Here is a 14,585-nt window from a genome sequence, read left to right on the forward strand (position 1 = left end):
CTGGGTGGGGGTGTGAGGCGAAGCCGTCGCAGTCCACACCAAACGCCAACTCCGCAGACAGGGTATCCGTCCCAGGAAAATGGCTGCAAAAAGAGATCAGACTAATACTCGAAGTTAAGGTTTAGCAGAGAATTACCTGATTGGTAGTTGATTTCTCAGCGGGGAGGTGGAGTTGCAGTCCGGCCTTTAAGGTGGTGGTGATGATGTGGATGAGTGACAGGTGATGCTGATGACGAGTAACAGCTGTCACTCCCGGTTGCTATGACGCCCTCTCATGCTTGAAGCCCGCACTTCAAGCAGGGCGCCATCTGGTGGTGGTGGGCCAGCAGTACCTCCTCTTCAGCGGCCCACACAACAGTTCCGGCTCTTCTCCAGACGGACGTCTCCTATCGTCAAGCCTGCCCACACGACACCTTTATTAATTGACCTTGTATTCATTCTATAATCTGCTGTGTGTAGTTGTGGCATTCACAACAGTAAAGTGTTCAGATTTAACTTCTCCTATTGTCTGTTCATTTGCGCCCCCTGTTGTGGGTCCGTGTCACTACACTTTCACAACACTTGCCTCTATTTAAAACCAGTTCCCTCCTGTCGGCTGTGCAGAACACATCACTGCACTTGGAAAACAGTAGACTGTATTATGAGGGTTTTACAGTTTCATTACTGCCACGTATCAATCAATCAATCAATTTTTTTTTTATATAGCGCCAAATCACAACAAACAGTTGCCCCAAGGCGCTTTATATTGTAAGGCAAGGCCATACAATAATTATGTAAAACCCCAACGGTCAAAACGACCCCCTGTGAGCAAGCACTTGGCTACAGTGGGAAGGAAAAACTCCCTTTTAACAGGAAGAAACCTCCAGCAGAACCAGGCTCAGGGAGGGGCAGTCTTCTGCTGGGACTGGTTGGGGCTGAGGGAGAGAACCAGGAAAAAGACATGCTGTGGAGGGGAGCAGAGATCGATCACTAATGATTAAATGCAGAGTGGTGCATACAGAGCAAAAAGAGAAAGAAACAGTGCATCATGGGAACCCCCCAGCAGTCTACGTCTATAGCAGCATAACTAAGGGATGGTTCAGGGTCACCTGATCCAGCCCTAACTATAAGCTTTAGCAAAAAGGAAAGTTTTAAGCCTAATCTTAAAAGTAGAGAGGGTGTCTGTCTCCCTGATCTGAATTGGGAGCTGGTTCCACAGGAGAGGAGCCTGAAAGCTGAAGGCTCTGCCTCCCATTCTACTCTTACAAACCCTAGGAACTACAAGTAAGCCTGCAGTCTGAGAGCGAAGCGCTCTATTGGGGTGATATGGTACTACGAGGTCCCTAAGATAAGATGGGACCTGATTATTCAAAACCTTATAAGTAAGAAGAAGAATTTTAAATTCTATTCTAGAATTAACAGGAAGCCAATGAAGAGAGGCCAATATGGGTGAGATATGCTCTCTCCTTCTAGTCCCCGTCAGTACTCTAGCTGCAGCATTTTGAATTAACTGAAGGCTTTTTAGGGAACTTTTAGGACAACCTGATAATAATGAATTACAATAGTCCAGCCTAGAGGAAATAAATGCATGAATTAGTTTTTCAGCATCACTCTGAGACAAGACCTTTCTGATTTTAGAGATATTGCGTAAATGCAAAAAAGCAGTCCTACATATTTGTTTAATATGCGCTTTGAATGACATATCCTGATCAAAAATGACTCCAAGGTTTCTCACAGTATTACTAGAGGTCAGGGTAATGCCATCCACAGTAAGGATCTGGTTAGACACCATGTTTCTAAGATTTGTGGGGCCAAGTACAATAACTTCAGTTTTATCTGAGTTTAAAAGCAGGAAATTAGAGGTCATCCATGTCTTTATGTCTGTAAGACAATCCTGCAGTTTAGCTAATTGGTGTGTGTCCTCTGGCTTCATGGATAGATAAAGCTGGGTATCATCTGCATAACAATGAAAATTTAAGCAATACCGTCTAATAATACTGCCTAAGGGAAGCATGTATAAACTGGTCCTAGCACAGAACCTTGTGGAACTCCATAATTAACTTTAGTCTGTGAAGAAGATTCCCCATTTACATGAACAAATTGTAATCTATTAGACAAATATGATTCAAACCACCGCAGCGCAGTGCCTTTAATACCTATGACATGCTCTAATCTCTGTAATAAAATTTTATGGTCAACAGTATCAAAAGCAGCACTGAGGTCTAACAGAACAAGCACAGAGATGAGTCCACTGTCCGAGGCCATAAGAAGATCATTTGTAACCTTCACTAATGCTGTTTCTGTACTATGATGAATTCTAAAACCTGACTGAAACTCTTCAAATAGACCATTCCTCTGCAGATGATCAGTTAGCTGTTTTACAACTACCCTTTCAAGAATTTTTGAGAGAAAAGGAAGGTTGGAGATTGGCCTATAATTAGCTAAGATAGCTGAGTCAAGTGATGGCTTTTTAAGTAATGGTTTAATTACTGCCACCTTAAAAGCCTGTGGTACATAGCCAACTAATAAAGATAGATTGATCATATTTAAGATCGAAGCATTAATTAATGGTAGGGCTTCCTTGAGCAGCCTGGTAGGAATGGGGTCTAATAGACATGTTGATGGTGAGTGCAACTCCAAAAGGTGCTTTCTGTGGTGCGAGTAATTTTTAGTGAAATTTAACGGTGAATTATTCAGAGTATATGTACAACTTATATAGACATAAGGTAAAATAAAATAAAATAAAATGTGGACCAAAGTAAAATGTAAAACAAGAATTTTACACAACTGTGGAATAATATTGCACATGGTTTACAGATATTGCACAAGAAACTTGAAGGTGCGGATTAGAGTGATTTGTTATTATTCAGTGCAGTGATCACTCTGGGGAGAAAGCTGTCCCTGAGTCTGTTTGTCCTAGTTTTGATTGACCTATACCGTCAGCCGAAGGGTCGTAGGTCAAACAGGTGGTTGCTGGGGTGGGATGTGTCTTTGCTGATGCTGGCAGCTCTGCTGAGGTAGCGAGAGCTGGCAATGTCTTCCAGGCTGGGCATAGAGCAGCTAGTGATCCCCTGGGCCATTTTGATCACCCTCTGCAGCGCTCTCCTGTCTGCTGCTGAGCACCCCCCATACCACGCTGTGATGCAGTACGTCAGGATGCTCTCGATGGTGGCTCTGTAGAACAACACCAGCAGCTGCTTCTCCAGATTGTTTCTCCTGAGCACCCTCAGGAAATGGAGTCGCTGCTGGGCTTTCTTCACCACCACTGTGGTGTTGATGGTCCAGGAGAGGCTGTCAGAGAGCTGCACTCCCAGGAACCTGATGGAGCTGACCCTTTCCACACAGTCCCCTTGGATGTAGAGCGGGGCTGGGTCAGCCATGTTCTTCCTGAAGTCCAGGATTATTTCTTTTGTTTTTGTGGTGTTCAGCGGCAGGTTGTTAGCAGTCGATTGACCTCGTCTCTGTAGTCGGTCTCATCCCCCCTGAGATGAGCCCAATCACGGTGGTATCATCCGCAAACTTTATGATGGTGTTTGTGGGATGGGTCGGAGAGCAGTCGTGCATGTAAAGGGTGAACAGGAGGGGGCTCAGTACACAGCCTTGAGGGGAACCGGTGCTGAGTCTGATGATGGAGGAAAGGTGGGGGCCGAGTTTCACGGACTGTGAGCGGTCTGTGAGGAAGTCCTTGATCCACTGGCAGATGGGGGTGGAGATGCCCAGATGTGTCAGTTTCTGGATCGGGGTCTCCGGGATGATGTGGTTGAAGGCTGAGCTGAAGCATGTGGTCAGACAATGGGATATAATCTGCTTTACAGTCAGAAGGGGAAACAGACCAAGTCTAATATTTGTCCTTTAGAGTGAGTTGGACAGTTGATGAATTGCAAAAACTCCAAACTGTGTAAACAGGATGTAAAATCTTTGGTGCCTGGAATACTGATATTGTCAAAGTGTATATTGAAATCACCCCGAAACATTACATTTGGAGATGACTCAGAAATGCAGAAAATTCAGTGACAAAGTCTTTGTTAGGCTTTGGTGGACACTATATTGTAGCCACAGTTGTTGAAACAGATCTCAATAACTGGGAGACCATTGACTCACAGGTATTGATTGCCATCTGAAGAAGGAGTCCTACTTATCTTTGTTGGTAGGTGGGACCCCGGAGGTAGCTGACAGGTACTGGCAGGCCGAGCGTGCCGCAGCCCGTGCGGTCGCAGAGGCAAAAACTCGGCTCTGGGAGGAGTTCGGGGAGGCCATGGAGGAGGACTATCGGTCGGCTTTGAAGAGATTCTGGCAAACCGTCCGACGCCTCAGGAGGCGGAAGCAGCTCTCTACCAACACTGTTTACGGTGCGGGTGGGGAGCTATTGACCCTGACTGGGGATGTTTTCAGGCAGTGGAAGGAATACTTCAAGGATCTCCTCAATCCCATTGTCACGTCTTCTGAAGAGGAAGCAGAGACTGGGGACTCAGAGGCGGACTCATCCATTACCCAGGCCGAAGTCACAGAGGTGGTTAGAAAGCTCCTCGGTGGCAAGGCTCCTGGGGTGGATGAAATCCGTCCTGAGTACCTTAAGTCTCTGGATGTTGTGGGACTGTCTTGGCTGACACGCCTCTGCAACATCGCGTGGCGATCAGGGACAGTGCCTCTGGATTGGCAGACCGGGGTGATGGTCCCTCTGTTTAAGAAGGGGGACCGGAGGGTGTGTTCCAACTATAGGGGGATCACACTCCTCAGCCTCCCCGGTAAGGTCTATTCCAGAGTACTGGAGAGGAGAATTCGAACGATGGTCGAATCTCGGATTCAAGAGGAGCAGTGTGGTTTTCGGCCTGGTCACGGCGCACTAGACCAGCTCTACACGCTCCATCGGGTGCTTGAGGGTTCGTGGGAGTTCACCCAACCAGTCCACATGTGTTTTGTGGATCTGGAGAAGGCGTTCGACCGTGTCCCTCGGGGCACCCTGTGGGTGGTGCTCCAGAAGTACGGGGTCCGGGGGTCTTTGCTAAGGGCTATCGGTCCCTGTACAACTGCAGCAGTGCACTGGGGCGGTTTGCAGCCGAGTGTGAAGCGTCCGGGATGAAAATCAGCACCTCCAAATCCGAGGCCATGGTTCTCGACCGGAAAAAGGTGCTTTGCTCTCTTCAGGTCGGTGGAGTGTCCGTGCCTCAAGTGGAGGAGTATCTCGGGGTCTTGTTCACGACTGAGGGACGGATGGAGCGTGAGATCGATAGATGGATCGGTGCAGCATCTGCAGTGATGAGGTCGCTGTATCGGACCATCGTGGTGAAGAGAAAGCTGAGTAGGGGGGCAAAGCTCTCGATTTACCGATCAATCTACGTTCCGATCCTCACCTCTGGCCGAGATGAGTTTCCTCTGCAGGGTGGCTGGGCGCTTCCTTAGAGATAGGGTGAGGAGCTCGGTCACTCGGGAGGAGCTCGGAGTTGAGCCGCTGCTCCTCCATGTCAAAAGGAGTCGGTTGAGGTGGCTCGGGCATCTTTTCCGGATGCCCCCTGGACGCCTCGCTGGAGAGGTGTTCCGGGCACATCCCATTGGGAGGAGGCCCCGGGGAAGACCCAGGATACGCTGGAGGGACTACATCTCTCGGCTGGCTTAGAAATGCCTTGGGGTTCCCCCGGAGGAGCTGGGGGAGGTGTGTGTGGATCGGGAGGTCTGGGCAGCTTTGCTTGAGCTGCTGCCCCCGCGACCCGACTCTGGATAAAGCAGAAGAAAATGGATGGATTCATTTCTCCTGAACATCGTAAGACAAGAAGTTCTTTAGTTATTGTGCAGAAATGAAAAGTTTACAGATGGACGCCTGGACAGGGTGAACGTGTGAGTGTGGAGTGGGTTCAGACTGACTACATGTGGAGGTCTGTGGACATTTGGATTGAACGTAGCCCAGGTTTGTGTGTGATTTTGGTCATTCTGGATGTCATTAGTGACTGTTGTAGATCAGAATGTGGCTCTGTGTACACACGCCCGTGAATGGGACAGACGTGTAGCATAGAGCCGTCGCGACACATGAGCCCATCGCATTCTCATTAAAATACCCCCCCCCAAGCACCTGCAGAAAAAAAAAAATCTCTGAGCCGCCACTGAAGTGAATCAGGGTCCAGATGAGCGGTGCAGCACAGAGCGGGTGTTGTCTGAAGGCTGTAAGGGTTCTCTTGTCTCCTCTTCAGACATCATCGTCTGCACTGCTGACGACCTTCCTTCCTAATCAGCACACGCTTTGTTCATGACGTCATGCTTTCCATCTGTCACAGGAACAGCCGTCACCACACAGCAGCCTGCCAGCGTGAGACAAACATGTCTCTCAAAAGGCCCAGCTGCTAATCTGTCCTCATTAATAAAGTCACACGTGTGCACAGACGTGTCTGGTATTGTTGGGAAGCTTGGTGGCGCTGTTTCTTTCTGTCACTGCTGATCCAGCATCATTTTCAACTGACAAGTTCACGTGGATTTGGCACATTTCAGCCTTTCAAATGAACAAATGAACTCTCACTAAAAGTGTGAAATCAGAAAACTACAGCACATCATTTTATGCCTCAACGTGACAAAAACACAAAGTGGAAGAAAAACACAGCAACTTTCAGGTTTGAGCTCATTAACAGACATGTAGCTCAATTAACTGAAGAAACACAAAAGCAACAACAAGCAAACAAAAATAACTATTTTAATCCACGATGAATCAACCTCATTTAGGGATGTGACATAAAATAAAGAAGTTGTGGTAAAGAAACCTGTCCCAAGTTAAAGACTGTGTGGTGGAGTATCATTTGATTTTCATTGTCAGAGTTCCCAGGTACCACTGAATGCAGCATCAGTCAGCCTGGTACGTACTTAAGTGAATACTTTAAATAACCTTTGACCCCTTCCTTCTTTTGTAGATATTTCAGCTCTTTTGAAAGAATTCATCTGCTTATCATGAATGCTTTTGTGGTTTCACTCATTGATTCACACGTAAAACCTTCCACAATCATCATGACAAATTCTGTGGCTCTTTTATGGAGGAATGGAAGCCAGTCCATAAAAAAAGGCAGAAAAAAAAAATCCAGAATTACATGTTATTTCTTGGAAGGATTCCATAAAAATCTTCTTCTTTTGGCTGCTCCCCATAGGGGGCGCCACTGCAGATCATCTGTCCCCATTTCACCCTGTCCTCTGTATCTTCCTCTGTCTCACCAACCACCTGCATGTCCTCCCTCAGCACATCCATGAACCTCCTCTTTGGCCTCCCTCTTCTCCTCCTGCCTGGTGGCTCCATCCTCAGCATCCTTCTCCATATATACCCTGGGTCCCTCCTCTGCACATGTCCAAACCATTTGTCTCACCTGTCTGACTTTGTCTGCAAACCGTCCCACCTGAGTTGTCCCTCTGACAGGGCTGGACTGGCATCTGAAAAGGGCCCGGGCACTTTTTGATCACCTGAGGGCCCAGCGCCGTTATATATACGATATATATATATAGGCCTATATATGTCGTCTGGAAGCATATGCTAAAGATGAATGTATGTGAAGTTCTGTGTATGTATGTTTTTTGAGGGTGAGAGATAGAGAGAGAGGAGGATAAGGTCACTAACTTTTTTGTTCCTGATTATGAGCCCTGGCCAGTGAATCTCAATGTGAAAAAAAAAAAAAAAATATATATATATATATATATATATATATTCATACCATTTTCCTTAATCAAAAACTGAAAACGGGTCCCACAGACCCAAACACCTTACGAGGGTTAAGCTAAGCAATATTTCACTACACACATACACACACACACACACACACACACACACACACACACACACACACACACACACACACACACACACACACACACACACACACACACACACACACACACACACACACACAGGTGCTCCAACACCTAATTCCCTAATGTATTATGTCCTTAAATATAGATGGTCATATGAATAACATGGAAACAGTAGGGACATTGTGCTGCACAGGTCATGAGGTAAATATGATTTCTGTTAATATACAGTAAGAAAAGGGCTGTGTTGTGCACAACTCCATCTGGGCCACTATTGTATGTTCTAAGTCTTACTGAATCAAATTAATCCCGTAGTAATAATTTCCTAGGTTAAACATTTTCATAGTTTCAGCTTACAATTGCTCCAGTGGAGAGATCCTGTCAGTGATCTTACTGAATGGAATGTTAATAACAACCAGAAATATTTGATGCCAATTCCACAGCGTATCACATGTCTTTCTGCCCCCTCTCACCAGGCTGGCAGGAGCTACTCCACCTTGGAACGGCTACCAGCGATTGTTAAACAGTAGCACAGCTAGTCGGCTTCTTACCTGTCCATCTACCACGAGGCAGCTAATACTTCATACCAGATGTCTTGATAATGACATGGCATTAAAGAAGGAAAAGATTACAAAAATACATTTTGTATAAAATCAGAGTTGCACAACATACGACAAGCAGTAGAGTAGAAATAAGATATGAGTTGGATTTGAGAAAGTGAAAGGGGGGGATGTCATAACTAACACGCACCAGCACTGACTTTAGACACACAGCACAGGTCGTCCTTGAGACAGTTCAAGACAAATGGAAGAGTTCTATATGCTGGAGCAACAATACAAGAGAAGTCAAAGTGTATGAAAATAAATCAAATGGGTACGTTTGTGACTGATTTGAGAGAGTCAGGATGATGACTTAGTCTTAGTTTCAGGCAATAAATGGGAAACGAAACACAGAAGTGGTGAATAGCTACACTGCATTGGCTACTAGCAAGTGTTGAGATGAATTCTAACCTCAATCTCTCCCTGCCTGGGTCACATCTCTCTCCGTCTCCTCCTCTTCACTCTCCACCACCTGTGCTCTCGACGCTGGTCCCGGGCTAGTTTGAAATGACGGACCGGCGGCCCCACTTCCTGAACCCAAGGTTGAGCTTGTGGTTTTAAACATATCTGTGATTTTGGCACATCTTGCTGCGTCGTCTTTTAATTTCTGTTTTCTTTTTTCCTTTCGCTTCTCAGCTCCACTCTTTTGCTTCTCCATTTTGTGCACAACTCTCCGTTCTCCACTCGAGCTCGGACCAAAGAGCCAAAACTTGGGTCAGGTGGGGGCCTGTAGGGAGGGGCGGGCCTTCGAGAACCAAGGAATTTCATTGGACTAGCCCAATGTGCCTCAGGACAAGCATCCAATGGGCCACTATGTGTCATTTTTTACCGTCGCAATCAATAAAAAATATAATTATATACATATATTTTTAATGACAGACCTGAGGGGGCCCAAAATGTGCGAGGGGCCGGTGGGATTTGCCCGGTACACCAGATAACCAGTCCAACCGTGCCCTCTGACATGTTCATTAAAGAGAATCTCAACATCATCAGCTCTGCCTCCTGTCTCTTTGTTAGTGTCACCGTCTCTAAGCCATACAACATAGCTGGTCTCACAACTGTCTTGTAGACATTCCCCTTCACTCTTGCTGACATACTTCAGTCACAAATCACTCCTGACATTTTTCTCCACCCACTCCACCCTGCACTCTCTCCACTATGAATACTACTACACTAATGACCGGCGTCCCTCGCTCCTTAGTGCATGTTCACATCTCTTTTTTGTTTCAAGTAATCTTCACTGACGTGGTCAGACTCAGCTGCTCATTTGCAGTCAGAATTATTCTTATTTAATTTATTTTATTTATATAGCGCCAAATCACAACAAAGTTGCCTCAAGGTGCTTCACACAAGTAAGGTCTAACCTTACTAACCCCTAGAGGAAGCACACAGGTGACAGTGGTAAGAAAAACTCCTTCTGATGATTTGAGGAAGAAACCTCAAGCAGACCAGACTCAGACTGCTTGGGCCATGCTACCAAAAAAGTTTATAATACAGAACACAACAACAATTGACGAGAGTCCATGCAGGTGTCCAGACCACTGGGGGGGTCATCGAGCCAGCGGAGTCTGTGACAGAATCCAATCCAATCCAGCACGTGGATTCAGCCACATCTTGGACAGAGAGAAAAAGAAAACAGAATCAGTCTGGCAGAAAAAGTACACTTAAGGTATAATTTGTCAGCATTAAGAAACAGGAAAGCAGAAGAAATACTAAGGTGATCACCGGCCACTAGTCCTAAGCAGGAATGGACTGGCTTAGGGGGCTGTCATAATTTTATATACAGTGGTCCCTTGTTTATCGCGGTTTATAGATGTTTTAAGGCTGTAAAACCCCTCACTACACACTTTATACACTTTTCTCAAACAGGCATGAACATTTTCCCACTTTTCTCTCCTGTGTAAACACTCTCAAAGTTCAAACCTTAGTAGAAAATAAGTCCAGTATTATAGAATGAAACCAAAGATCAAAACCTGTTTTCAGGCCCAAACATTTGTTTGATAAATAAAAATAGAACGTTTTCCTATAAATAATTATGATGGCTTTTAGAACTAACAAATTTAATTTTAACAATCAACCTACAAGGTTGGACACATATGAAATTATTAATAGTGACTGACCAGTATTTCAGAGTTCCTCTGATCGCACCTCTTCGTCCTGGCGCCGCATCGTTGTCGCATCTTTTTCCACTGAGTGACACCTCGCTGCAGGTGTCTTTTTCCGAGTGAAGAACACAGTTATGGGTAGTTGTTGGCGCTCTTTCGTCTTCTGGGCGAGAAGATTCTTATAAACAGACACACAGAACACAATGCGCGTGCTCTCCCTTCGCGGTGATGCCAACCGGTGCCACAACCAGCCTGCTTGATGAGGATGCAGAACACAATGCACTGTAAAAAAAAAAAGCATGCAAAATTGGACTTGAAAAATTTGCAAACTGTGAGGCCGCGAAAGGTGAACTTGCATTATAGCGAGGGACCACTGTATATAAAAAAAGTTTAAAAAAATCGGCTGTGACGGTATTTGAAACATAAAATGTGGCCATTGGTAGAATCTCTCGAAGGACACTGGGCTAATCCAATGAAATCTCTCAGCCTTCCTCAGCCCGCCCTCCCCCTCACGTTGACCCAGGTGATCAATTTCTGCCGTTTGAGCTGAACGGAGTTGGAGAGAGTTAAGTGAATATCCGGCTATCGAAATGGATAAACAACAGAAACACAAGGGAGGCGCAGAGAAGCTGCGAGAGAAAAGGCTCAAAAGCTGACAAGTTGACGCAGCAAAATGTGCAAAAATTACAGATATGTTTGTCAGTGCTTTAGCCACAGCAGCGGATACAGCGACATCGATTGCAGCACCGTCAACATTAAAAGCAGCCCCGAGTGCACCGGCTGTCGAGGTGGAACAGAGTCGTAGGCAAAACATAGAGGAAGAAGAAGTGATCCAGGTGGATTCAGAGGTCGAGGAGATGGAGGAGAGAGACGTGACCCAGGAGGAGGTCAGAAGAGCTACTGACAACCCGGTAAGAAGCAGCTCGGCGAAATGTTAGCAGACTGACCGTGTGCCAAAAGTGTAAATTTAGGAAATTATTACAGTACTCATTTTATTCAGTCAGACTAAAACATGAATTAGCCAATAGAATTATATACACAACCTCACTGGTTTGGAGGTGGTCACCCGTGTGTGTGCGCGCATGCGTGTGTGTGTGTGTGTATGTGTGAGTATGTGTGTGTGCGGGTGTATGTGTGTGTGTGTGTGTATGTGTGCGTGTGTGTATGTGTGTGTGTATGTGTGTGTGTGTATGTGTGCGCGTGTGCATGTGTGTATGTGTGTAGGTGTGAGTGTGTGTGTGTGTGTGCGCGTGTGTGCGCGGATGTGTGTGTGTGTGCGCGCGTGTGTGTGTGCGCGTGTGTGTATGTGTGAGTGTGTGTGTGTGTGTGTGTGCGCGCGTGCGTGTGTGTGTGTGTGTATGTGTGAGTGTGTGTGTGTGCGGGTGTATGTGTGTGTGTGTATGTGTGCGTGTGTGTATGTGTGTGTGTATGTGTGAGTGTGTGTGTATGTGTGCACGTGTGCATGTGTGTATGTGTGAGTGTGTGTAGGTGTGAGTGTGTGTGCGGATGTGTGTGTGTGTGCGCGCATGTGTGTGCGCTTGTGTGTGTGTGTGCGCGCGCTTGTGTGTGTGCGCATGTGTGTGTGTGCGTGCATGTGTGTATGTGTGAGTGTGTGTGTATGTGTGCGTGTGAGTGTGTGTATGTGTGCGTGTGTGTGTGTATGTGTGTGTGTGAGTGTGTGTATGTGTGAGTGTGTGTGTGTGTCTGTGTGCGCGTGTGCATGTGTGTATGTGTGAGTGGGTGTGTGCGCTTGTGTGTGTGTGTGTGCGCGCGCTTGTGTGTGTGTGTGCGTGCGTGTATGTGTGCGTGTGTGTATGTGTGCATGTGTGTGTGTATGTGTGCGTGTGTGTGTGCGCGTGAGCGCGCGTGTGTGTGCGCGCGTGTGTGTGCGCGCATGTGCGTGTGTGTGTGTGTGAGTGACAGAGAGACAAAACAGTCTTTGTTTTTGAATAATGCTGTGAGTAGATTTGTTGTCCATCTTATTAGATAACAGACCTCGGCTACTTTATTTGACTTAAACATGAACATTAATGCAGCTGTACTGTTATAAAGAGTGATTTGATTTTTTTCGGCTGATGTAAAGTTGACACTGGTGTGCAGATGTTACAAAAACTGAATGACGTGTCATTAATGTTCATGACGGGCTCATGTAACTCAGTGTTATTTCAGCTCGTTATAAATTTGTTGTTTGCAGGTGTTAAAGCTTACAGCTGATCATGTAATATTAGTGAAACATTGCTTTGCTGAAATATGGATGATTATTGGTCGGTAACCAGAGAAATAAGACTAGTGAAATGAACATTCCTGCTTCTTTCTGTTTCTCTGTGTTTAGTCAAGAAGAGAGACTGTTGATGGAGTCACAGGGAGATCACACAGGTGACTCTTTTAGCCGCCCTCATCCCACAAAGAGGCAGGACCTTTTTAAGTTTCATCCACAAACCCAGTCGTCCAGAGGCTCTTTAACAGAACAGAAGACATAACATGGAAATGACTGACATATTGTAGTCAACGTCACGCTTTATTCTGTTTTGTTTGCCTTGATTTTAGTAAGTCCAGTGATCCAAGTGCTTTTATTAGAGGCATGATAGACTGGAGACGTGTGCACCGAAGAACAGAAGAGCATGAGATAGGCATGATAGACTGGAGACGTGTGCACCGAAGAACAGAAGAGCATGAGATAGGCATGACAGACTGGAGACGTGTGCACCGAAGAACAGAAGAGCATGAGAGAGGCATGACAGACTGGAGACGTGTGCACCGAAGAACAGAAGAGCATGAGAGAGGCATGACAGACTGGAGACGTGTGCACCGAAGAACAGAAGAGCATGAGAGAGGCATGACAGACTGGAGACGTGTGCACCGAAGAACAGAAGAACATGAGAGAGGCATGACAGACTGGAGACGTGTGCACCGAAGAACAGAAGAACATGAGAGTGGCATGACAGACTGGAGACGTGTGCACCGAAGAACAGAAGAGCATGAGAGAGGCATGACAGACTGGAGACGTGTGCACCGAAGAACAGAAGAACATGAGAGAGGCATGACAGACTGGAGACGTGTGCACCGAAGAACAGAAGAACATGAGAGTGGCATGACAGACTGGAGACGTGTGCACCGAAGAACAGAAGAGCATGAGAGAGGCATGACAGACTGGAGACGTGTGCACCGAAGAACAGAAGAGCATGAGAGAGGCATGACAGACTGGAGACGTGTGCACCGAAGAACAGAAGAGCATGAGAGAGGCATGACAGACTGGAGACGTGTGCACCGAAGAACAGAAGAGCATGAGAGAGGCATGACAGACTGGAGACGTGTGCACCGAAGAACAGAAGAGCATGAGAGAGGCATGACAGACTGGAGACGTGTGCACCGAAGAACAGAAGAACATGAGAGAGGCATGACAGACTGGAGACGTGTGCACCGAAGAACAGAAGAGCATGAGAGAGGCATGACAGACTGGAGACGTGTGCACCGAAGAACAGAAGAGCATGAGAGAGGCATGACAGACTGGAGACGTGTGCACCGAAGAACAGAAGAGCATGAGAGAGGCATGACAGACTGGAGACGTGTGCACCGAAGAACAGAAGAGCATGAGAGAGGCATGACAGACTGGAGACGTGTGCACCGAAGAACAGAAGAGCATGAGAGAGGCATGACAGACTGGAGACGTGTGCACCGAAGAACAGAAGAGCATGAGAGAGGCATGACAGACTGGAGACGTGTGCACCGAAGAACAGAAGAGCATGAGAGAGGCATGACAGACTGGAGACGTGTGCACCGAAGAACAGAAGAGCATGAGAGAGGCATGACAGACTGGAGACGTGTGCACCGAAGAACAGAAGAGCATGAGAGAGGCATGACAGACTGGAGACGTGTGCACCGAAGAACAGAAGAACATGAGAGAGGCATGACAGACTGGAGACGTGTGCACCGAAGAACAGAAGAACATGAGAGAGGCATGACAGACTGGAGACGTGTGCACCGAAGAACAGAAGAGCATGAGAGAGGCATGACAGACTGGAGACGTGTGCACCGAAGAACAGAAGAGCATGAGAGAGGCACATAGACGGTGTGCTGAGGCATATTTTTTAAACTGCTCCAGAGCAAAGCATTGACCACCTCCTTGAGGGAA

The sequence above is a fragment of the Thalassophryne amazonica genome, chromosome 20 (assembly GCF_902500255.1).
Source record: "Thalassophryne amazonica chromosome 20, fThaAma1.1, whole genome shotgun sequence".
NCBI classification, from domain to species: Eukaryota; Metazoa; Chordata; class Actinopteri; order Batrachoidiformes; family Batrachoididae; genus Thalassophryne; species Thalassophryne amazonica.